This window comes from Corvus moneduloides, chromosome 20 (assembly GCF_009650955.1).
Source record: "Corvus moneduloides isolate bCorMon1 chromosome 20, bCorMon1.pri, whole genome shotgun sequence".
Classification (NCBI taxonomy): Eukaryota; Metazoa; Chordata; class Aves; order Passeriformes; family Corvidae; genus Corvus; species Corvus moneduloides.
Window position 1 is genome coordinate 9,560,656 of NC_045495.1, and position 23,906 is coordinate 9,584,561.

The 23,906-nt window shown below is 44.3% G+C and overlaps 1 protein-coding gene across 1 annotated transcript in view; it reads left to right on the plus strand.

The window, feature by feature from the left end:
* The window catches only part of AUTS2 (activator of transcription and developmental regulator AUTS2), a 773,410-nt gene that overhangs the window by 488,435 nt on the left and 261,069 nt on the right, over nucleotides 1-23,906 (plus strand).

Below are 23,906 nucleotides of genomic sequence, written 5' to 3' on the forward strand. Positions count from 1 at the left end.
CAGTCAGAGAGGAGAATCAGAGATGCTGATGTTCTTGCCCATTCCTTATGAAGTGAGTGCTGTGCAATCAGCCCCTCATGGAGAAGAGTTAATGCAGTACCAGGCACTGGTCCTTAAAGGAGATGATTAATTTACCTGGAAGTCATTTGTGTTTCATTAGTGAGGACAGGCCTGGAGCTGCCTGTTTCGGAAAGCAGTTGCTCCATGGGCGTCGGTTCTGTGGCACCCACAAACTGCCCAAGCCTCGGGTCGATGCTGTGGTACAGATGGGAATGAGTGGACAGGCTGGAAAAACAGTTTTTGTGAGCGTTAGTGCCTCTTGATGACTGAAATCGGAACAGGTACATCCAAGAAATCCCATCTTTGCTGGGGTTTAGCTGCATGTGCTGCTGGTGCAAGCAGTATCTCTTGGGGTCAACAGAAATCTTGTGTTGAGATTGTAATAGAGTCACTGTGCATGTAGACAAGATGGAAAATTGATCCAGTACACTTCAGCTGGAGTTAAATGAACAGAGCATTGTTAACCTGACAGCGTTCTGAAGAATTCAGATGCAAGGATTTTACTTTAATATCATGTATTGAAAATTTGCTGTCAGCCCTGGCTCAAAGTTTCTCTGCAGTAGAGGCAAATTATAAAGGTATTATTTTCCCCTAGGATGAGGAGCAGGTAGTTGAATTTGTCCTTCATCTCCTGTGTCTGCAGTTTCATCAATGTGCCTGCTGAGTCTCCAGAACGGGCATCAGGCAGTCCAGTTTCAGATGGGGTGGATGAGGGAGCAGGAAGATGCAGGGTCCCAGAGCTGTGCTGGGTTCATTGCTGGGATATGAGAGCACTCCCATGGACACTGTCTTTCCTTCCCTGCCCCCTGCCCCAGGCACAGTAATCCCTGATCCTCTGTCTTGATCTTGCTGGGCCTCTCCAGTGTGATGCAGTGGGCATTGGTCCAGTCCCAGCATTAAACTGGGAACACGGGGCAAAGCAGCTGTGGAAGTTGTGCCTTGGCTGCCCCCAGCCCATTCCTGTTCCCTGTGAGACACTGGCAGCCATTCAGCTCCACCAGCACAATGAGTGAGTGCGTCATTCTCCAGGGCCCTTCACTCCACCTTGCACTTCCACAGAGTGTAGAAGGAGCACCACTATAAGCTACTCTAAACACCATTAGATGGCTGAAGGTAGGTGGGGAAATCTGCTTCCTGGCAATTAGAAATGAGCTAGTAACTTCTGGAGCAGCAGCAGCAGCAGCCCAGAGAAATCCCTGAGCAGAACAAAAGCGTGGTGTGTGTGTCTCAGGACAGGCAGGAGCTGGATCACCAGTGCTCTGGTGAGCTCACTTGGCTGGAGGTACTGGCTGGGGAGTGTCTGTGGGGTGAAGGGCCGCACGCACAACATGCTTTGGCCTCCTGTGAAGTACACACTTGCAAATTTTACTTGCATGTAATGTTTAAAAAAATAATAATAAGCAGTGATTACAAAGAATCCACAGTGAATGTGGTGCTATCATTAAAATCCCTGCTGTAGACATCCCTTTTAACAAAAAGTCTTTCCTTTGGCTACAGTTGCATTGGTGAGGAGGGTTATTGAGGTTATTATTTGGGATACCTTCTGCATTTTTGGTGAGGTTTGAGGTACCAGCCATGCAAACAAAACATGGGAGCAGATGTGCCTCAGCTCAGTAAAGATCTGTAAAATATCAGAGCACCAAGAAATCTCAGGATCAGATATTTTAATGTCATTTTAACAAGTGGGCCCGATGTACAGGAACAGGGATGCATCCCTGAGCCTTTTGGGGCAGTGTGAAAGGCAGGTGCATCCTCTTGTGGAATCAGGTGTCAGTGTTAGGGAGCAAGGAGGGAAGAGACTCTTGTTGGGTTTGTGCTTTGCTGCCCATCTCCCTGGGGTGGGTTATTTTCACACACTGTGAGAGCACAGGATTGTGCACAGTCACGTGTGTCTGGCTGTGAGCGCTGCCCCCAGCTCCGGGTCCCCAGCACAGGGAGGAGCTGGAGCTGCTGGAGGAGCCCAGAGGAGGCTCCAGGGTGATCCGAGGGATGGAGCAGCTCTGCTGGGAGGAGAGGCTGGGAGAGCTGGGATTGTTCACCTGGAGAGGAGAAGCTTTGGGGTGACCTCACTGTGGCCTTGCAGGACCTGAAGGGAGCCCACAGGAAAGATGGAGAGAGACAATTGACAAGGGATGGAGTGACAGGACAAGGGGGAATGTCTTCCCACTGACAGAGGGTGGATTTAGGTCATATTTTAGGAAGAAATTCTTCCTTGTGAGGGTGGGGAGGCCCTGGCACAGGCTGCCCAGAGAAGCCGTGGCTGCCCCTGGATCCCTGGAGGTGTCCAGGGCCAGGTTGGACAGGGCTTGGAGCAGCCTGGGACAGTGGAAGGTGTCCCTGCCTGTGGCAGGGGGTGGAAGAAGATGAGTTTAAGGTCCCTTCTAGCCCAAACCAGTCTGTGATTCCATGATACGTAGTCATCATCTAACCAGATGCCTGTAGATGTTCACTGTGACTGATCTCCACATGCTGATCACTTAAAAAATGCAGATCAGGAAAATCCTGGGGGTTGAGCTTTTCTTTTTACCAAGAGGAAAACATAGTCCTTAAACCAGTCTTATTAAGGTGATATTTGAGGAAAGAAATATAAATTTGCACAGCTTTCAAAAATAAGAGCCAGAGCTGACTTAATTGACTCGAGATACAATGACAAGCAGCTGAGCTGTAGCAACAGGTACTCTCTGTTAGGCACAGGGGGTGACAGACAAAGGGAAACAGCACTCAAGTGCCTGAGTGACATTTTTATACAATGCAGACAAGTTCTTGGCAGCATCTTCCCTTTGCCATGGCTCTGTGTATGCTGATACTTCAGCAAACAGTTCAATTAGCTGTGGCTGCCCTTTGTTGCTGGAACATTGTTGGTGTTATTTCCTGTTTACTTAATCTCCGAATTTTTTTCCAAAATCCCAAACCAATTAGGCAGACTGTTGAAACATTTGACTTTAACGTAAATCAAAGAATGTGAAGTACTTTTTTGTGCTAATTTTTGTTGCTGGGTCAGGCAGGGTTTTGCTGGGTTTTATAAGTTTTGAGCTGTGTTTGAAAGCACCTGCTGTGACTGTGGGCCCAGGCAGAATCCATCAGGAACTGATGGCTCCCTTTAGCCCATGTTGGAAACAGCAATCACATTCTTAATCAAACTTATATTAAACCAAGCGAAGGGAAGCAGCTCTGCTTTTGCATTTGCAAGACCTGGATTTTGCAATGAACTTGGGGGTGTATTCAGGTTCTCAGGGGAATGGGCAGAGATTTTAATTCCCTAACAGTGCCTGAAACAGTCAATCCATGGAGCAAGTGGAGGTCAGGTGTCAAGACAGGCAGCTGCTGAGAGACAAGGAAGAGAAATAATAGGAGGGAAGGGGAAAAAAAAACACCATCAAAGTGAACTGATTCACCATGTGAAGTTAAGTGAACTACATTACAACAGACATAGTGTCTGGAGGAACTAATTGCTCATGTGGTTAGGTAAGTCAGGTCTACCTGAGACCTTCTTGACTCTGGAAGCTATTAAATAGAACAGAACTTGCTAAAAGCAGAGAACTTCAAAAACACGATCTTTACTTTCCCTCCTTTCTCTCCCCCCCTTCCTTAAGGGAGACATTACTGAGGGAGAGCAGATCTCAACAGCTTTTTGGCAATACAAAAGACTAATCTGTAGTCTCAAGCAATTATTGCTGAAGCCCTGCTGATCTTTTCTTGAAAAGTCCAGAATCACAGACATTTCTTAGCATATTAAAAAAGAAGATGATCTAGGTGTTGTGTGAGGTTTGAATCTGCTCCATAAAGCATTTTCTTTGTCATTAACACAGACGTGACTCATTGCTTGTAATACAAAATTTGACATTTATGTTGGTGGCAATTAAAAGTGGGTTCTGGCACAACCAACCAGCTTGGAAGTGTGCAGTGAGCAAAGAATACTTACTTTTTTTTGATATTCAGAGTAAAAATGTCTGGGAGGCTTTGGAAGGAGTGGGAGATAGGTGTTCATCCGTATGTGTGCCTTGGCTCAGATTGGAAAGGCATGTCATACACCTATGGAATTCCTCCAAAATGAAAAGCTCAAGTCATGCCATTGTATGGATTTCTGAAAGCGTAGCACTTGTGAACATGTCATTTAAACTCACCTGACTGAATAGATAAAACTAGAAATCCAGCTTTGAACACCCACCTCTGACTGGAATCACTGGGACAGAGCAAAGGTTGTTATTCTCAGGACATTCCCAGTTACTCTGTGACACAGCAACACCCGAGTGCTCTGGTGAATGTCCATGTGCTGCCCTTTTCTGCTCCACAGAGAAGCCAGCAACAACACCCGAGTGAGAAAATGGGAGTAATGGAGCAAAATGGAGAACATCAAAGGCTGAAGGAAATAAAAGCACTGGGCAACTGGTGTGGACTAAGTTTGATTTCTTGCCAGATTTTTATATACAGCCTGAGTATGAAAATTCCAATGAACTTCCCCATACTTATTTTTAGTCTTTGCCATAAGGAAAGCATTTTCTTTCACTGAGGTCAGGGAGTGTATCAGAATTCTGCCCAGTTCCTTTCAAAGGAGAATACACAAAGGGGAATTTTGCTGTGATTTCCAGGGGAAAACAGGAGAATTGACTTGAGGATTTTGGAGCTAATTGCATATGGTAGGTTCCTCTTGAACAGAGTTTTCCAGGAAGTGTCAGGTTCTTGATTCTTAAAAAAGAATGGAAGGAATATCTTCTGTGAGTTCTCAGGAGTTTGGAAAGCAGCACCTTAAAGTAAGTATTTGGAAAGAGTGAAAAACTTTCCTGTTGTGTGTCCCTGAGTTAGTTAAGCATCCAAGGAGTGTATGAATACAAACGTTTTATTTCCTTTTTGGCTCAGAGAAGAGGATTTTCCTACTGTGCAGGCTTTGAACAGTAAAATTGAGATTGCAAACGAAACAATAATAAATACACGTAACAGTGTTCTGGTCTTCAGTACACGGGGGCTGTGGAGGTGATGGAAACTTGGTTGTACAATGTGAACTGTGCTGAATCAAACAGTTGTGCTAGTCCAGCAGCATGAAAAAAAGCCCCAAAACCCCCTAGAGTTTCACCATGCCAAAGTCCATCTCTGGATAAGGAAGACAGAAGTCAGGTATTTTAGGTTTTTCTTAGAAAACAGTATGTGATTTCCTTTTAGCATTGAACTTCTCTAGGCACAGGTTGAGTGGATGATTTGCTAGTTGCTCACTCTGTAAATAGTCCTTTTACTGAAGTGATCAAGTTCTCTTGACATGACTTGGAGAGACAAAACGAGTACCATGAGATGGGGTTTTGTAGTGCAAGTAAATGTATTTTATGTGTGAAATTTTTCTCCCTCCTACCTAACCTTGACAGCACATTAAAATCGTTAAAATTAGCTTCTGCTGAAGCACATCACTTGTCTCAAAGAAGGATTGACATTCTGGGTTTTATGTCTGCTTTTATTAGTTAAGGTAGTGAATAGATGTCTAGTTCAGATATCTAATCAGTATTATAATTTTGCCAATAAAGCTGATGTATTTTTGTATCCTATGTTGTGACCCAGCCCCAAAGGCACAGAGGAAATAGGACAAGTGATTTTGTCATAGGAATAAAAGAGTAAAAACTGAAATCTTGAGGCAGGTATGTAAAACCTCTGGATTGAGACCCACCAAAAGAAAGAAAACAGAAAAAAAAAAAAAAAGGAAGCTCAAAGATTGTATCTAGTTGTGAAAAAAATGAGTGAAGGAACTTGTAGTTGGTCCTGGGATCATGAACATTCAAACAGAGCAGGGAGAACTTTGTTGCTTCTTTTATTACGAGATAACATACGCATAAAAAATAAAGGGCTTTTTTGTTTCTATTCATCAAGAAATTCTGGTGAGGGTAGAGCTGGGGATGAAAAGGTTTCCCGAAGCACCAGTGAATTTGGGTGGTTTTAGGTGTGGTGTCCTCAAAATCAGCAAAAGAAGTAGGTGGGGTAATTTCCTTTATTCATTCCTTGTGTCGACACTTAATGGGGCTCTGTTCTCTTAATTATTGATCTTAGCATTTCAGTAATCAGACATGTGGAAGTGGGCACTATTATCTAGTAATTGACCATACTGGAGGGTTGACATGATGCTAAGAGTGTTTAATGTAGAGATAAGATCAATTATAAGATAATGGTTTCCACTGTAATGAGCTGGTGTAAGTAGGAAACTTGCTCTTAAGGCATTTATCAGGGAAGAATCCTATTTATCAGGGAAGAGCCACCACAGCTTTTCTGTGGATAAACTTAGGTAAGCTGTTGGTTCACAAGGACTGGATATCTAAACAATGATGGGACTGATAAAATTTCCACAAGTGTTGTAAAATAGTTAACATAAAAGAGGGTGAATGAAGAAAATGCAAATTTCTCAAAACCAGGATCTTGCAGCTTTTGTGATTAAGCTACTTTTCAGAATCCAATAATTTTTCTATAAAGGGAAGTGAAAGAAGAGCATCCCTTTACCAGCAGACTGATAAGAAGGGTGCCAAGCCCTTAAAAAAAGGGAAGGAAAAACCCTGATTCAAATAAGCAACTGTGAAAACAACGTGCAGCTGCAGCCTGGAGGTTTCTGAGCCCCTGCTCGAGCTCTGCCAGTGCCATAAGAGCATCTCTGGCATGTGGTTATTAGTGCAGTGAGGACTTTCATTGTTGGGATTTAGGGTCTTGAATTTCAGATCCTCATACAGGATCAAGAAGAACTGGAGATGACAGGTATGATCAGCACTGTCACCACCAGAATGGAGGTGAATTAGGGAAGGCAGGAAAGATCAATAGAAAAACTCAAATTCAGGTATACAGAAAACAGTGTTTTCAGGGAGCTGTCATTTCAGATGCCACATCCTAATTCCCTTCATTTTCTGAATGCCTTGCAGAAAGAAAAACTGCACAATGAATGCTGGTAGAAATAAAGCCCTTCTTCCTGCACCTGAAATGAAAACTCCTCCAGCTGTCTGACCAGCACAGAATTTACAATCATGGCATGACTTGAATCAGTAAAAATGAATCCTGTTAGGTGGTTCTATTCCTGGCTCATACACATCCTAAAAATGGGGATTTGAGAGTGTTCAAAGGTCGCTCCCTATTTTTCCTTTTATTTTCTTTTAAAAAGTAGTTTCACTGCATCTTCAAAGTGCTTTAATTTATAAAAAGTTATCGTATGCAACTTTCAAGATATGAGAATTGGGGGATAAAAAAACATTAAGGCAATGTATTTTCATGAGTTTATATATAAAAGTTACAGTGCTTTGCTTATATTGGTTTTCTTCTTGTACGAGATGAACAAAAAATGGCTCTTGCTTTGTTTCTCATTTCCCATTTTATATAGAACATTTGGAGAAAAACTACTCTGCCATCTTTGGTTAGCATTCAGCAAGCAGCTTTGGAGCAGAGCGAGCTTTTCTTTCTGGGTGTTCATCTGTTGCTTTGCCTCAGTCCTGAGCAAAGAGCTGCTCATGGCTGTGAACTCCAGGCTCAGATTCCCCATGCTGCTTCCCCAAAGCTGGACTTTGCTCTTTGTCCCCTCTCAGTTCCTGCAGACAGAGCTGTTTGGACAGGCTGAGTTGGTTGATCTTGCAGAATATATATTGCTTAAAGCGCTAATTCAGGTTAAGAATGGGATATAGAAATGTTATACTTCCCCCCCCCCCCATGGAAATATTAAAATGCTGAAAGTAGAAATCTTCAAGCAGGAAACCACAGTACTCTTGGCTGCAACAAAACTTTGGTTATTCTACAAAAAAATGCCTTTTTCTCTTCTTTCATCGCTATCAGAACAATGTCACTCTAACAGATATTCTCCTGCTATTTGGTCTTTATTGGTGGCTTTATTCATCTTGGATTACTGCAGTGAGGGAAGGGAGCGTAGGTTTGGCCTCCATCCTGCTCTTTCCCATTTCAGGATCCCAGCACATGTGGCTGGGGAGGATGCTAAGTTGGCTCTGCTGTCTCCACTACGTACAAACCTTGCTGGCTGCAGGAAACAAGTCCTTGCTGCTCTTCTGACTCATTAAACTGTGACTTGGGAGGGCTTGGAACGCCAGATCCAGTGGTTGTGGTGGGGTGTGTGTTGTCAGTCATGGATTAGTTGAGTTTCTGGGGGTCCCACAACCTGGTGGTCACAGGTTTCACCTTTCTTAAGCAGGAGAGAGAGACAAAAAGCAGGAAACAGTAGCAATAGCTTTTTTTACTGCCTCCAGCTCAGCCGTCCACCGTGCTCCTCCTGTAGGGATGAGGGAAGCGGCTGGTCTGTGATGGCCCATTGACCCAGTACCGTGGGTCAGAAGGAAATCAAGATGTTGTGGTTCCTTGATTAGGATTTTAGCTTGGTACGCCTTAAATTTCCCTGGTTAGATATTGATTTTATGTCTATAATGCTTTAAGGTTTTGAGGTTTTCCCCAATGCTTCTGACTGCGAGATCACAGTCTGACTTCACGGTGCTCTTGTAATTAACCCATGAAGATTAAAATTAGTGTCATTATCACTGTAACAGCTAATTGGTGCCTGGCTTACTCAGCAGTCCAGCACTAAGCAATTTAGGCAGATGTCCAGTGTTGCTGCACAGATGCACACACTGTGTAATCCTAAATGTCTTTTTGGGAAGGTGTTTATTTTGCTGTAGCAATCGAATATACTGGATTCTTATTTTTGTGAAAAATGAGTGGCTTTGTTTAAGAAATAAAATCTGTCACTTGAAGTGCTGTCATTTAGTTGTAAAATTTCAGTAACTGGTGTCTGCAGAAGGGGAAGGTTCCTTTGCTCCTTTTCCACTGTACAAACCTACTCTGAACCTGCAAGCTACTCACACCCCTGAGAGGGCCTGTAAAGCACTGTGGGGCCCAGGGGATTTCAGTGCTGGATATAGACTGACTTGTCCTCTGAGAAATACAGGATTAAAAAAAAAAAAAAAGGAAAAAGAAAGAAAGAAAGAAAACCCGTCTGCTGATGAAAGTAGCTGTCAAATTAGCAGGTCTAGAAGTTGTGTGTATTGTTATGAGCTGCTCAAGTTCACACCAGAGCGACCCAACCCAATCCGTCTTTCTCAGTTTACATTTTAATTGGCTTGTAGTTAAGTTTTTTAAACACTGTGAGACTGCTGACATACACTGTAATATCATGTGAATAATTTATAGGAGCTGTTCGAGATGAGCGGGTTTTTTGCCTCCTTTTTTTTTTTATTTGATAATTGGATAAAAGAAGAGAGAGAATTGGAGGGGGGAAGAGCAAAGGAGAGGAGCATCAATCCAGCAGCATGTTGCTTGCTGGGTGTTAAATGTTTTTTGCTGGTGCCTCTGACTGCATTTGGGATTTCACGGAGGTTTGTACAATGCAGTCTTATTAATAACTGTTCTGTCAGGAGAGCACCCAATTAAATTGAATTGGGTTTATGGTTCCCTTTACATTTCTTAAAATGTGTGGATATAAAGCCTCTCCAGCGTGAGGACTGGCTAACAAGGATTGCGGGGGTTGAGGTTCAGTTTGCGTTACTCCTTTTTCCTTCTCTTACTTAGGACTGTTCTGTTTGCAAATTCAGATCCAGCCCCTCCAGCAGGGCTTTGCTTTGGCCTTGTGGAGGCTGCCAGGGGCAGACTGGCTCCCAGAAAGAACTCCCAGCCTGTTTGGGGCCTTGCCCCTAGAAACAGGGACTGCTGGTCCTGTAATTAAGACTTAAGGGAGCATCCTGTTGCTGTTTTAGGGAGCTCAGAGTTTGCTGGGGCATCTTGAACGCAGCAGGAGTACACTCTGGTAGTGTTCATAAACTGCTGAGAGCTGCTATTTAAAGAAAAACTAAGTCTCCTGTCAGCTGCTTCAGTGCATGGGGAGCAAGGTCAGTTGTTGATGTCTTGGGATTATTTGGGAAAGAAGCAGAAGTTCAGCCCCGGGTGCCTCCCTGCTCCTCCTCCCTGCTCCCAGGGCAGGACTCTGCTGGGCTCCCAGACCTGGGTTATTTCCCCATCTCCTGCTCCTGCCGCCCTGGGCTGCAGGGCTCTGCTCGGCTGCCAAAGGTGAGCTGAGCCCCTGCCCACATGCTGCTCCAGGCTGGCTGCAGGAAATACAGAGCTGAGCTGTCGCCCAGGGCAGCTGCCTGGAGCAGAGCGTGAGGCAGGGTTGTGTTTGCTGCCTGAGAGGGAGCCCCAGTCCCATGAGTTAGCCCTTAATGTTTGATTTCTTTCTGCTTTGATTTAATCTCTGGGGATCATTTCAGCTGCTCACATGCGACTTCTGTGCACAGTTTTGAACACAGCTCGTGATTTGGAGAGTTACTGTGTAGATATTCCAGTTATTGATACTATAGTTATAACAGATTTAAACTGTTGAGATGCTGTTGAAATGGATTTTGACCTAGAGGTGACAAGAGTATTTGTCATTTTACATGTGCAGCTGTTGCCCTTCTGTGAAATGTATGAAGACTTGTATTTTGCTAGCTCTTAGCTTCTGATAACTGCCAAAAGCCTTGAAAAACAAGGTTTGTACGTTAAATTCTGCTTGTTTTCACACTGGACTTCAGGTTCTGCCCCCAATAATTTGCTTCAGCATTTACACAACACGTCACTCTTTTATGTTCTGCTTATTTGAAAAGTCCTTTGTCTGCTTTGTAAGATAAAAAATCAGCTCCTACAAAAGCTTTGTGTGTTGTATTGTGCACCTGATTGTGAAGATCAGAGATTTGGGGGTCTCAGTGTGTTCACTATACCTGGAATGAATGTGTTGTTTTAAAAACAAAGGCAACAGTGCTCAGGCAGAGTTACATAATTCCAGCACTCAGGAAGGCCAGATACATGAATTCCATGGCCACAATGCTCCTGCCTGCAAATCTGAGGGAAGAGATCCAAGTCACAAAGGTCTGGATGCATGGAGATGAACCATTTCAGGTCTGTGAGCTTTACCTTGATAAGAATGCCCAGAGCCTTAACCCTCCGTTCTTCACACGTCCTGCGGTGCCTCGTTTTTCCAGCATATGCTGTGTGACATCCACATTAATCTGAGCGCCCCGCAGTACCAAAGCACAGCAGGATGAGTTAAGGACAGGCTGTTGGCCTTAACTTTCATTTTTCTGCTTTTGTTGCTGCGTGTCATGGATAAAGGTGACCTGCAAGGGAGGAGGGAAAAAGCGCCTTCTGCTTGTGTCCCATTTGCTTCGTTAGGTTGTACAAAACGTTTTGAAAGGTTGTTTGTTTAGTTCTTGGCTGCTTTTTTTTGGTTCTCTTTCAGAGATACCAGATCCAGACTTCTCTGGTTTTCCTAGGAGACATAGTAGAAAACTGGAGAGCTCTTGGGATTAGAAGTCTAAAGCTCAGGCAGTTGAAAGGGGAAGAGGATTTTAGTTATAACATTTTTAACCTCTTTGTTTCTGTTTGTTAGTACCAGCTCAGCACCACTCCTGCTTCATGTCTTTCACATTCTGGCTCTTTGGTTAAGATGTGAAGATCTCTCATCCCCACTCTCTGATCCTCCAGAGAACTCCAGCAAACACAGATCTTAAACAAACACCCTCCTCAGCCACCACATGGATCTGCAGACTCCTGGTCTTTTCTCAGACATGCACGCACAACAGATGCCTTTTTATTGTTTGTTGCCTACATTCTCTGCTATTCTTGAACTTCTTGAGGGCACTCTCCTGAAACTCCACTGGTCTTATTTTCCCCAAAAGAAAAACCAGAAAATAGCGTCTATTTACTTCAGAGAAAAAGTGTGATTATATTTCTTTCATATATATTGACTGCAACAGGATGGTCTGACTCAGGAATTTAGAACAGGCAAAAATTATTTCCTCTAATTATTTTTTTATTGAAGAGCTAGTTTTGTACCATTTATTTTTATTATAGTTGCTGTTTCATTAGTGGGATTCTCATCCTGAAGTTTAATACAGATGAAAGAATAGGAAGAGGAATTAATAATTGATCTTAATCATCTCTTTGGAGCTGCTGCACTCTCCTCCAATTAATTTGAGGCATTACAAGAGCTCTTGTAGAATGAAGGGGGCAAGCCCATGTATTAATAATCTGTAGAGCTTTGGCATATATGACAGTACCGTGGGGACACTCACTCTCTATCCCTGCACATGTTCCTTTTGTACACGTGGTGACTTCAGGAAATCTGGTTAAACCAACTGAGGGGCCTCTTAGTGTCTGTCAGTGTTTGGAGAGCTCACAGCAGACTCTTCCATCCCTGAAAATTGAAAAGCTCTGCCATTTTTCTTAACCACAGCTAGGTGGTGATTGTAAATAATCAGATCCTCTGATATTTGTAGAGGTTGTCTAAACATACAAGTTTTGAGGGAGCTGTAAAGGCAGGTGAAGAGTTGAACAGTTGAATGCATCCTGCATTAAAGATAGATGAATTGTGAAATTTATATAAAGTTTGACTACAACTTTAACCATGGCTTGTGTGATGATGCTGTCAGTGATTTCTGATCTGAAATCCAAAGCTGAGTATTTAACATAAAAACCCAGTCTGGGATGGTCTGGCTCCTTCTGTGAATCCAGACTTGCTTCTTGTTTGACATCCAGGGGTTCCAAGTACTGGTGGGGCAAATTTATGCCTGGCCTGGAACATGGCAGTTGTGCTCCTGGACAGAGTTTGTGTTTGCCCCTCTTCCTACTGTTCCTCAAGAGAAAACCTTCTATGTGAAAATGAAATTATGTGGAAATGCTTGTTTTAGACCAGACAGGGCTGTGTGTGTGTGTGGATGGCTTGTGAGGGATTGCAGGGGGTACAGCTGTCAGTCCCTGTGCTGCCTGATCAGGGCAGAGCATCCAGAAACTGCCTCAAATGACAAAAGGATTGGAATCAAATCACAGAAGTACTTGGAATCAAATTGGAGTGGATAAAAGAATTGGCTGTTCCCTGAACAACCTGCATCCTTTCTGGAACTGCAGTAGAGCTGATTGTGAGATCATCCCATGCCTATCCCAGGAAAAAGTCAGGATTAGTTAATTGTCACTACTGGCAGTCTTCCAAATCAGTTAAGCCATTAAAGGAAAAGCAAAAACTATTTTTTCTCCCGAGCTTCTCAACATTTTTCTCAACTCTGCTGTGATTCTTCTGTGAAAAGCATGTATGTTGAAAAAGCAGCAAATTTTGGCAAAATCAAACTTAACCAAAGCCTTTGTCATGGTGTTTATGGACAGTCTGCACAATGAGTGCTGTTTGTTTAACTGTGGGCTTTGGCCCTTGGGCAGACACTGACCACACAAATTAACAAACCTCAGTGGCGAGTGCACACTTTGTTTGCCCCACAAAGTCAGTCAGAAGCTGCTGTCAGAGCCTGCCTTGTGCTGTCTGACTTGCGCAGACCTGAGTGGTTTTCAGCCCTCCTTCTGTTACCTGTGACATCCTGTGCTGATGTACAAGCGCCCAGTCTGGGTCTGTGCCACAGCAGTGTGGGCTACAGAGATGGTCTCCAGCTCATGTTTTCCCTCTCCCTTCTCTGTTCACGTTTCTGCTGTGAAATGTATCAAGTGTTTTCTTGGAGAGAAGCGTGATGAGGGAACCACAGAGTTCTTCTGGCAGAACAGAGCAGCTCTGGAGCTGCTGTGAGCTCACTCGTGCTGATCCATCCTGAGAGAAGGCATCTGTGAGGGCCTCTCCAGCTGGGCCTTCCTTTGGGACCGACGCCTTCACACTCAGCTCCACCTCTGGCTTTCTGTTCCCCCCAGAATGCCTCTTGGAGAGCTGCTGGGGGAGAGAAGGTGGCTTAATAGTGAACCAAAACATAGAGATTTTGAAGCCCGACTCCCCGTGATGGCAGCCGTGCGGTGGTTCTGTGCAGCTTTAACACTGTCACGTACTTTCTGTTCTGGGCTGATCAGTTGTAACAGGATTTTGAAGTGGCTATTATTGGCAGTTTCTGACTTAGCCCTTCTGGATTAGCAGCCTTTTCTTTTTCTGGCCTTTTCAACAGAAGTGTCAAATCCTCTTTTATCCGGCTGCTGGCCAAGTTTGGATGGTCTGGGACTTGGGACAGGCACACACATGTTTAGATGCTTTTTCCAAATACCATCCAAGTGTCTCAGGCCTGGCAGATGGTTTGACAGGACTAATTACACTTCCTGGTTTTGTCACAGATTAGCAGTGTCCATAAGTCTTTAACGTGGGAGGGCTGTTCTGGAGCCAGTGGGACCAAGGTTCGTTTCATTTTATGGCGTTTGAGCGAGGGGCTCCAAAGCAGAGACCATCAGAATTGCTTTTTTTGGTGTAATTTAAAAAGCCCAAACCTCGCAGTCAGAGCCCATCCAGCTCAGTGTGAGGCCAGGTTGTACAGGGAGAGATTTTACTTCACTGGAGTCACTATTCAAGAGGTATCACCTCCCTAGGGCATGGACCCAGCCTTTGGTGTGGCCAATGTTTTCAGATGCCTCAAGAGTGTTTCCACATGTCAGCAGATGTCAGCTCTTGGTGAATTGGCTGAAAATCCCTGCTTACATGAACAAGGACATGCACACTTGTATCAAGTAGGACATACTTGTGAGCACTCCAGCTGGGAAGTACTGAGAAGGAAAAACCCACCCAGGCTATGTAAAGCTTCCTCCTGCACAGGTAGGGAAATGCCATGTGCAGTGGTCATGAGCAGTGGGACTACGCTCATGTTCCCCATGTCCCTGATGCGGTTCCCTGGTGTACGTGCTCAGCGCTGTGCTGCCACAGCAGAATTTTAGTTTTTCTATATAGATGTTTAAGCAAATGAATGAAACTGCAAACAGCTTTTAAATGTTTGAGTATCAAACCCCAGAAACATTTAAAACCTCTGATAGTATTGCTTTCTTGGTTTATGACTGTCCCACTGTATAAATCATATCAGGAAGAATAGCTGCAGGGGTAAAGGACTTTATTGTCCATACTTCATGGCTATTCTTTTATGAAATTCGCTCCCTTTTTTCACATTAAAAAATAGCCATAACTGTTTATTAGTTTGGATTCATTTTATAATACAACTTAACGTAGCCAGCAGTTACTGAAAGTTCAGAAGAATCTATTTGATAGGAAATTTGGCACAGCAAAAGCCTGCTGCTGGGGAGATGAATCTCAATAATTGTTTTGTTGTATTATGATTCACAAAGTGCAGTTCTGAACCAGTGAAGCTCTTTCCAAGTAAAATTGGTGTGAGAGGAAAAAGTAATTTAACACTAAGACTATGTCTTTTTAGCCATGGAGCAGCTAAAAACCCCCAAATTCTGCTGCTCTTTGAAAACATTATTTGTGGTGGAACAGGAGGGTTGCATATATTCAGTCTAAAACTATTAATTATGCTGTTTAATGTGACCTGCAGAGAGCTGGCTCACCAGATGGGATGGGGCTCATCCTTTTCCATTTGTTGTGTGCGCTGAGGGTTGGGAAGTCCTTTGCTTCTCTGAGTATCACGGCACAGGTCGCTGGCACAGCAGCAACGCCACATGGATGAGCAGGAAATTCATCTGCATTCACCTGCTGCTGCTTGCACAGGCACCACCACAAACACGAGGCCTCCCCTCCTCGGAAGAGGCTGTGTCCTGGTTCCTTGCCCTGCTAATTCCTGTCTGTGATGAGAAGACTACAGGGGGTACGGGGTGATCGTGTGGATCAGTTTGGGAAGGGCTCAGCGCTGCCATGTGAGCCCCTGTGGCAGGCAGAGAGCAGCCTCCCGAGGGTCAGCCTGGGCTCTGGGATCACCAGTGTTCAGGAGAGCCTCCTGCTGTATTACAGATAAATAAATAAGGAGATTTCCATCTTTTCCTCTTTGCTTGGCTTGCACCAGGAGCTCATGAATCAATCGTCAACAAGCCAACTTCTCAGCCAATTGTGGTAATGATGTATGTGATTAACAGGCTGGGATTCTTTCCCTTCTTCCTCTTTCCCCTTTTCTTCTGCCTTTTTTTCCTTTTTTTTTCTTCTTGAACACATGAGATGGAGGCAATTTCTTGTCACGGCAAGCGAGGCAGGGGGTGCTGGTGTCACATCCCACCCCCATCCCTCGGTGGGCACGTGAGTGTCTCTCCCTGCCCTGCCATGTGCTGGGTGGGAGGAAGTTTTTCCTCGCCGAGCAGCACACGGCTCTGCCTGAGGGATCGGGAACATATTGCTCGGCAGGTGGGGCCCGCTCAGACGCATTTAGTGTTATTTCAGCACTGACAGCAAAAATACATCACACGGGCCCGCGGTGCCAGCGCGCGCCACAGGAGCCCGAGCGGGGGGACTGCAGCCTGCGAGCACAATGCTCAGCCTTAATATATTATTTTGACCCAATAACTGGTCCCTGGGAGATCAGGGAAGTGTCTCCCTGTTCAGAAAGACTGGGCTTTTTCTGTGGGGTTCTTCATGGAAGCGTCTCCCTGTTCAGAAAGACTGGGCTTTTTCTGTGGGGTTCTTCATGGAAGCTATCCTTAATGATGCTTTGCCTTCCAAACCGATGGGGTTTTTACCTCTTCAGAAGGCAAATCAGACGTTGCCACGAGCACCCCAGATTTTTGAGGCTCCTCTGCAAACACAAGCTTGTGGATTTTCAGTTATTTTATCTAGTCGTTAGAAGTTTTTGTGGTCTATCAGCTAGCTGTGAGGCATGTATAGCCTTCTGCAGGAAATACTGGGGTCCAGATGTGCTGAGTCTAGTACCAAGATAGAGAGTTCCATAATTATCATGTTCAAGAGGTTTTCCCTTGGTCAGCAATGTGCTTATGGTGCTGTCAGTTTGGTTTCAGCTGAGGTATGGATAGGTTATTTTTCCCTGCTAATTACAATCATTGTAGGTTGGGGTTTGCTTTGTTCCATTTTCAAAAGCTCAGCTAAGCAGTAGTTTTGTGAGAGCCTGATCACAGTCCACAGTGGGACTTCCACTTTGTTATCCAACTTCATACACAAACCAATAAATGAAAGTGGACTAAGGAAGAAAGATGTAGAGGCGTAGTACATGCCGTGTTTTCCAAAGCATCATGCAAAACAGACTTCTTTTCCTTTGGAAATCTCCATGCTTTACAAGGTTACAAAGTTTAAGAACCTGCCCAGGGTCTGGTAGATGCTCTGCATCCTCCATTCTGACTGTAATTAATTGGGTGTGTAAGTGAGAGCTGATATCCTAGCTTAAAATGAAGAGAAACTGGGGAAAAATAAAAAAGCAGCATCTGGAAGCTCACTAGGATATACAACCACCCAGGCTTTTCCAGGTAGCACAGCTGAACAAGAGGGACTTTAGTCTGGCCAAAGCAACAGCAGTCAGGGTAGGGCTGGAGAAGTCCAGATGTGCAAAGATCTTAAAAGAGGTAGGAACAGTGAATGGTGGACTTTTCTATCCAAGGAGCCATTTCTTCATTTCAGAGATTAAAATCCGACCCCTGTGGGTTTAGGTGTTTTTTTTTCTTCTGAAACCTATCATTTTGGTGAACACTGGAACCATTGTGTTCTGTGTATTCATCAGTAGGTTTAAAGATTCATTCTCAGCAGAGACTTTCTAAGACTTCCTCAGTACATTGATTTCTTTATATGCAGATGTATTACAGGTAGCAGCTCACAGCAGAAGTCAGTTTGGGCAATGCTTTTATGTACAGCACACAGTGCAAACCACAGTGACTGTTTGATGGTTTGTTCGTAGTGTTGTAGGTGCTCCAGAGGGGCAGTGAGATGGAGGACCTGAGAAAAGTCAAGTGCTCAATGAGACTGGAAAGTTTTATCTTTTAATTTGTCCAGAGCCATTATTCCACAATGGGATTTACATGGGTAAATCCCTCCTGAGGAAAGATTGAGAAATGTCTCTGCTTTCTGTTGTGGTGATTTGAATTAGCAACCAAGCGAGAATTAAATAATGGGAAAAGCTCCAGATGCCTCAGCTACATGTGGAGAACTTCCTGTGGTCGCTTCAGGAGCCTGCTTGATTTCATTGACGTAAGTAAGCAGAGTAGATGAAGCCTTGGTAACTCCCTGAGATGGATGAGACACGTCAGGGCACAGGCAGATAGAATTTTTTGTCATCCTCGAGCCTAATTTTAAGCTTGTGGTTACCTCAGGAGACTGATATTTCCTGAAGTCTGTACCACAGCTCGTTTGTGTTGCAGGAGCGATTGATTTTGTGAGCGATGGCCTTTGGAGCCAACAGCCACACTGCGCCAGGGCCGGGGCTGGCTCTGCTCCCTTCCTGCCTGAGCACAGCCAGGGCACACTCCGTGTTTTGTTCTGCTCTTGGCACGTTTTCCAGGTGTTCAGCTCTGAGAAGAAATACAGAAAACGGGGCTGAGTTCACACTGGGAGAAGGGGACAGGTCCCCCTGCTTAGGGCTCTGAGTGGGAGCTGTGGTAGCAAACAGCCCTGCCCTGTGCTGAGGCTCTGCAGACAGGAGCTGGAAGGGCTCAGCAGAAGCCTGATTAAGCTGACCTATAAATCCAGCTGGTTTCCTGTTGCCTGTGTCCCGTTGGCAGCGCTGGGGAAATGTTACGGGTGCACCTGGTCCATTCTGCGGAGCCGCAGGTGTCTCCCCCCGTGTGCTCCCATCCCCTTTGGCAGCACTCGGTGGCGAGCAGTTTATTAGCTCACTTTTCACCTGTAAAAACTGCTGGAAAATGCCAGCCTGGCATTTCAGGGCCTCACCAGAAGCCGGCTGTGCTGGTGCGAGTGCTCTGAAATGCTGTCAGCCCTGTCTGCAGCTGCAGCGGTGACTGCCGGGGGTTTGTGTCTGTGCTGTGCAGATTCACAGGCGCTGTGAGGAGCTGTCATTTTGCTTGCAGAATGGTACTAATTTAAAAACAGGAAGTCTGCTAAAGTATTAATGATACCAGATGTGGCTGTTACATTTTTTTCTTTACCTGTCATGTACAATAGCGATGGATGTTATTTTCCCAACCGCGGTGCTGAGATGGGAAGGGAACTGTGAAAGGACCAAGATGTTTTCCTTTGCTGTATTGTCCTAAGCTGGATTTCTTTGGGCAGAGAGGGTGAGTTTTTTGTCTTGAAAGGGCATTGCAGTGCTTTACAACCACATTGCACCTCATGTTCCTCACACTGCTAAAACAACTGTGCCACGAGCGTGGAGAACCATAGAAAAACAGAACAGTTTGTGTTGGAAGAGACCTGAAAGATCACCCTTTTTCACACCCTGCCATGGGCAGGGACACCTTCCACTATCCAAGCCCTGTCCAACCTGGCCTTGAACAGCTCCAGGGATGGGGCAGCCACAGCTTCTCTGGGGGGCCTATGCCAGGGCCTCCCCACCCTCACAGGGAAGAATTTTTTCCTAACTCTAATCTAAATCCACTCTCTGGCAGTGTGAAGCCATTCCGCCTTGTCACTCAGGCCCTTGTAAAAAGCCTCTCCATCTTTCCTGTAGGCTCCTTCAGGTACTGGAAGGCTTCTCCAGGCTGAACAATGAATTCATCCATGTCCTGTGTCACACAGCCAGCCTCCCTTCCCCTGCCCATGCACACATCACGTTCTTGTGGCTCCGTTGTGTTTCCCCCCTCTGGCTGAGCACACTCCATAGCCTTGGTTTTGCTGTTGGCCCCTTGGCCAGCTGTCTCCTAAGCTGAGCTTCAGCTGCCTTTCACATACTGGAGTTACTGATTTGCACAGAATTTCTCATAACTGGATGTTTTTAGATCTCTATGAAATGTAACTGAAAAGCAATGAGGGGTTTGAAAATTACTAGGGCTGGGTGGGCTGAGAGCCTGTTTGCATAAAACTTGTTTTTACACAAAGGCAGGCAAGAAATGAAAATAGAATTACTCCTCTAGGTAGCGTGATTTGTGCCACACAGACAGAAGATAACAAAGGCACCATCCTGCACTTTATCCCTGAAGGACTGGTGAAAAAATCACCTTTCCAGGTTAATAGTATTTCACAGAGGCCTTGTGGGCTGCCTGAGTGACTAGACAAGGTTCAAGACCACGGCTAATCAAGCTTTTTGTCCACTTATGCTCCTGTGTGGCACCTACCAGTTGTCAGTGTTGCGTAACACTATTTATACAAGAAAATCAGATACAGTAGTGTTGTTGGGGAAAAGCTAGTGGTATCCATAGCTTTTACATCCAAACAAAGAGTGGGAAAAACCCCCAGAATGTGTCTACTGCAGGTATGACTCTGTCCCTGATTTTCTCCAGATAAGATCCCAGAGCAGTTCCAAAGTGCAGTAACACTGTGTTCAGTTTTCTCTGCCTAAGGAATCACTTGTGCTGCACATGGGGGCAATTTATTAGTCCAATTGCAAATATCAGGAATGAACTTGGAGCCTTTGTTCCTGGAGAGCAGGGATAGCAGCAGTTGTCCCGTTTTCTCAGCAGATGGACTCCCTTAAGCTTTTATCAATGGAATTGGGGACCCAGATGGAGTAAAAGATACCAGGTTTGTTCTACAGAGCCTCACACGAGGAGAACGTGAACCCTTCAGGCTCCCAGAGCCCAGGCTGGAAGCAGAGTTGAGTTAGCAGGGGGGAAATAGGGTTTGGAATGGGCAATCCTGAGCCTGTCCATCGGCAGGGAGGGAGAACCTGGCCTGGGCACAGGCACTGACACATCACTGCAGCATTTGGGGCTGGGGTCATTCCAAAACACTCTTCCTTAGGCTTAATTGAGATTTCTTGGAGGCCCGCTCTTGCACATATAAAGGCTCATTACCAGGAAATCAGAGTTTACAGTGTTTATCTAGTGAGTTATGAAAATACCAAATAATAAGACTAATGACTCAATGCAGCATTTTCCAAATTGTGAAGTAATCTTCGGGTTTTCCAAGATTATTATTATTATTATTATTATATTAGTTGCACTTTTTAGTCTGTCAGAAAAGAAATAAATACAAGGCCTGTATTTTTCCATTAACATTCAGAGAACATCTGTTGCGTATTGTAAATAACATACTTATAAAGCAAACTGATAATAACTACTCAGACTATTTTCCTGTTCTGGCTATAGCATTCTGCACCATACAATATGTTATATACTACACTCTTTATCTGGCCCAGAATAAAATGGAATTATTCTAATAGTACCAGTCAATTGCATGTAAGATAACCCAAACAGTTTGCAAAAACTCTTAACACTAAAAACATACCTTCAGATTGTGTTAATGAAGAACAATAATACCAGACCAGAGTGCAGGGATATAAAGTGGTACAGCTCTACATTTGGAAAAGTACCCAGCTCTGGGATTTTGGGGTTCTTGAAGAGTTTAAGCAGGGAGGGATGAAATAGTTTTTAAAATCTCATTTCCCCTGAATCTCTCTCAAAACACACACCAGCCCTACAGTAAAGTATTTCAGAATGCCAGTAAATAATAGGAAAAAATAAATAAATAATAGGAAATAATAAATAAATAATAAAATATTAGGAAATATAATCTAAATAATAGGAAAATAGCCCCATATGGTTCTTCTTTTAAATTCCACCTCTAAAATGCTACACTTTGTTGTCCTGAAGTTTCTAGCTCAGTTTTATAAGACTGAAGGTGTAGATTAGATATTTTTTTCCTTCCTGGGAGGCTGTAGTCCTCAATAACTTGGAAATCCTTTGAAGCTGAACTTGTACTAACATGACCTTCTTTAATTGCTAAAATAAAGATGTTCTCATTGCAGTACTACAAGTAACAGTGGGAATGCAGAACAACTTCACAATTTTCACAATTACATCAATCTAAAATTGTCATAATTGTCCCAGGAATAAGGCCCATGCTATTGAAGTTTCCAGCAAGGTAGAGTGTGTGCTTGACTCACATTGGAACAAACTGTTTCCTGGGAGTCAGGAATCAATATCCTTTCGACTGATCAGTAGGTGCATCCTGTAAGGAGAAGCTGTTCACAATCATCTCCTCCCCTCTGAAGTCACCTGAGACAGTCGGAGTTGTGTCTGCACACACACAGGAGTGCAGCCAGCCTCTCTGCTTCCCAGTGAAGAGGAGGAAGAGTAGTGATAAAAGGGTAGCTTTATCTTTCCTAATTGCATAACAAAGTCACCTGAGTTTCTGGGTGGGCCCCTCTTCCTTTGCATATTTAATTTGCTTTAGTTCTGCTGCACCCTTCCTATATGCAATGATTTCTCTTTTTGGCACTGCACTGCCCTGTTGGTGTTTGCTGGTACGGAAAGGCCTGAACTTTGCTTTGTTCCACCTTGACATATCCTTAGGCAAGAAAAGCAGGAGGGAGGAGAGTTGCAGTTGGCTGGAAAGGCTTTGTCTGGGAAGCAGCAGTATCGGGAATGCCATCTGTTACAGCTACCCATGGTACTATCTGCATCAGAACCCGAGCAGTTACAAGGGCTCCACACCCACAGCCAGTATCTCACAGAGCTGCTGGGGCATCAGGAAGTGCAGGGACCAAACCCTTCCCCAAGTCCCATCTCAATGCTCCTAAGTAATGTATTGAACATTACTGTACATAGCTAGTATACACCTGTTGTATCTACCTGGAAGTCCCACTTCTCCTAGCCTCAGGAGTTCCAGATTCAAGTAGCCTTAGTTAGTTGAGATTTTCCTGTGGCTTAATGGACCATGGCTGAATTTCCAACTACTCTGAATTCTTTATACCATAATAGTCTGTGTCACCAACACCTACCTTGGCATGACAAAATAAAGCATTAATTAGTGTGAGCACTTGATTCTCTCTTCCCTCTTTCATGCGCAGTGATTTCAGGTGAGTAAAAGATAGATCAGACTCTGAAATGTCTTTCTGGGTGCTTCCATGATCTTCTTCAAACTAAAACCAAGAAAAGCCCTAGCTCTATGTACACAGATAAATCATTCATCCAAATCCAAATCTACACAGTGCTTGCTTCAGTCTTTCAGTTGTTAATAATTTAGATTTGGTGTCTTCCTCCTATAAATGTGCCCAGTCTCTGCCATCCTTTCATTTTCTATTTAGTCTTGTTGCAGTCAGTAAAATTACAAGAATCTTGGGTTAGTCCTCTTGCTTTTTTGTGAGGAAGAGTTTGTATCACCATGTGGACAGTCAGGAGTTGTGGGGTTGGTATGTTTGCAAGCCCTGGGGTGGTTTGCAAGGCTTTTTTGAATTGTGCATACCTTAAATTTTATTTTGGAAGTGTAAAGGCATCCAGACATTTAAAGCTACCCACTGGTGGTTTGCTGTTCTTCCTTATGGTGTAGAGCTCTCTTGGAGGACGTGTGTGGGATTTCAGCATTGAAGAAATCACAGGTTGAAAACTGGTGCTGGGATAAGGAACAGTTGTGTTCCTTGGCTGAGCAAAACACCAGCCCATACCTGTGGAGATCCTCCAGTGCAATCAGCTGCCAGGAGCTGGGACTGGGCTTTGGGGCAAAGCACCTGTGCATGGCTTCCAAGAGTTGCTGGAATCTGTAGGGGTGTGGGTGTTGCAGCATAAATTCAGTGGGGCCATGGAGATGCATATTTGTTAAAAGCAAATGTGAAAATCCAAAGGAGTCTCTTAATGAGATCTCAATTTGGCCACATTATTATGAGATAATTTTTAATTGGCTGTAGAGTGACTGGATCCATTTCCTCTCTGTGCTGTCACTGGAAAGGGGGGATCAGTGGTGCTGGAAGGAGTTAATGTGCTTCTGTGCTGGGCTGCAGATTTCTATGTAGATCTCTATGGGTTTGCTTAAGGCTCTTCTGCCCACCTGCCTGTAACTGCAGTGAAGAGTGTGCAGGGTTAATACCTAGTTTTTAAAAATGTGTATTTTGTTCCAGCAAGCAGAAATTATAAACCTGTTCAGCCAACATGAATACATTTTAATTTTAAAAAATATGTTGAAAGTGGCATTGTATGCCATAAAAATATACATCATGTGCCAAGACAAGCAATTGATGCTCTCCTATAAAATACAGTAAACACCTCCTCCCTGCCCTTCCTTTGGCTGTCGATCAGATTTCAGAATCATGAAATTTTACAGTATTACTGGTTAGAAGGGCTCCCCACTG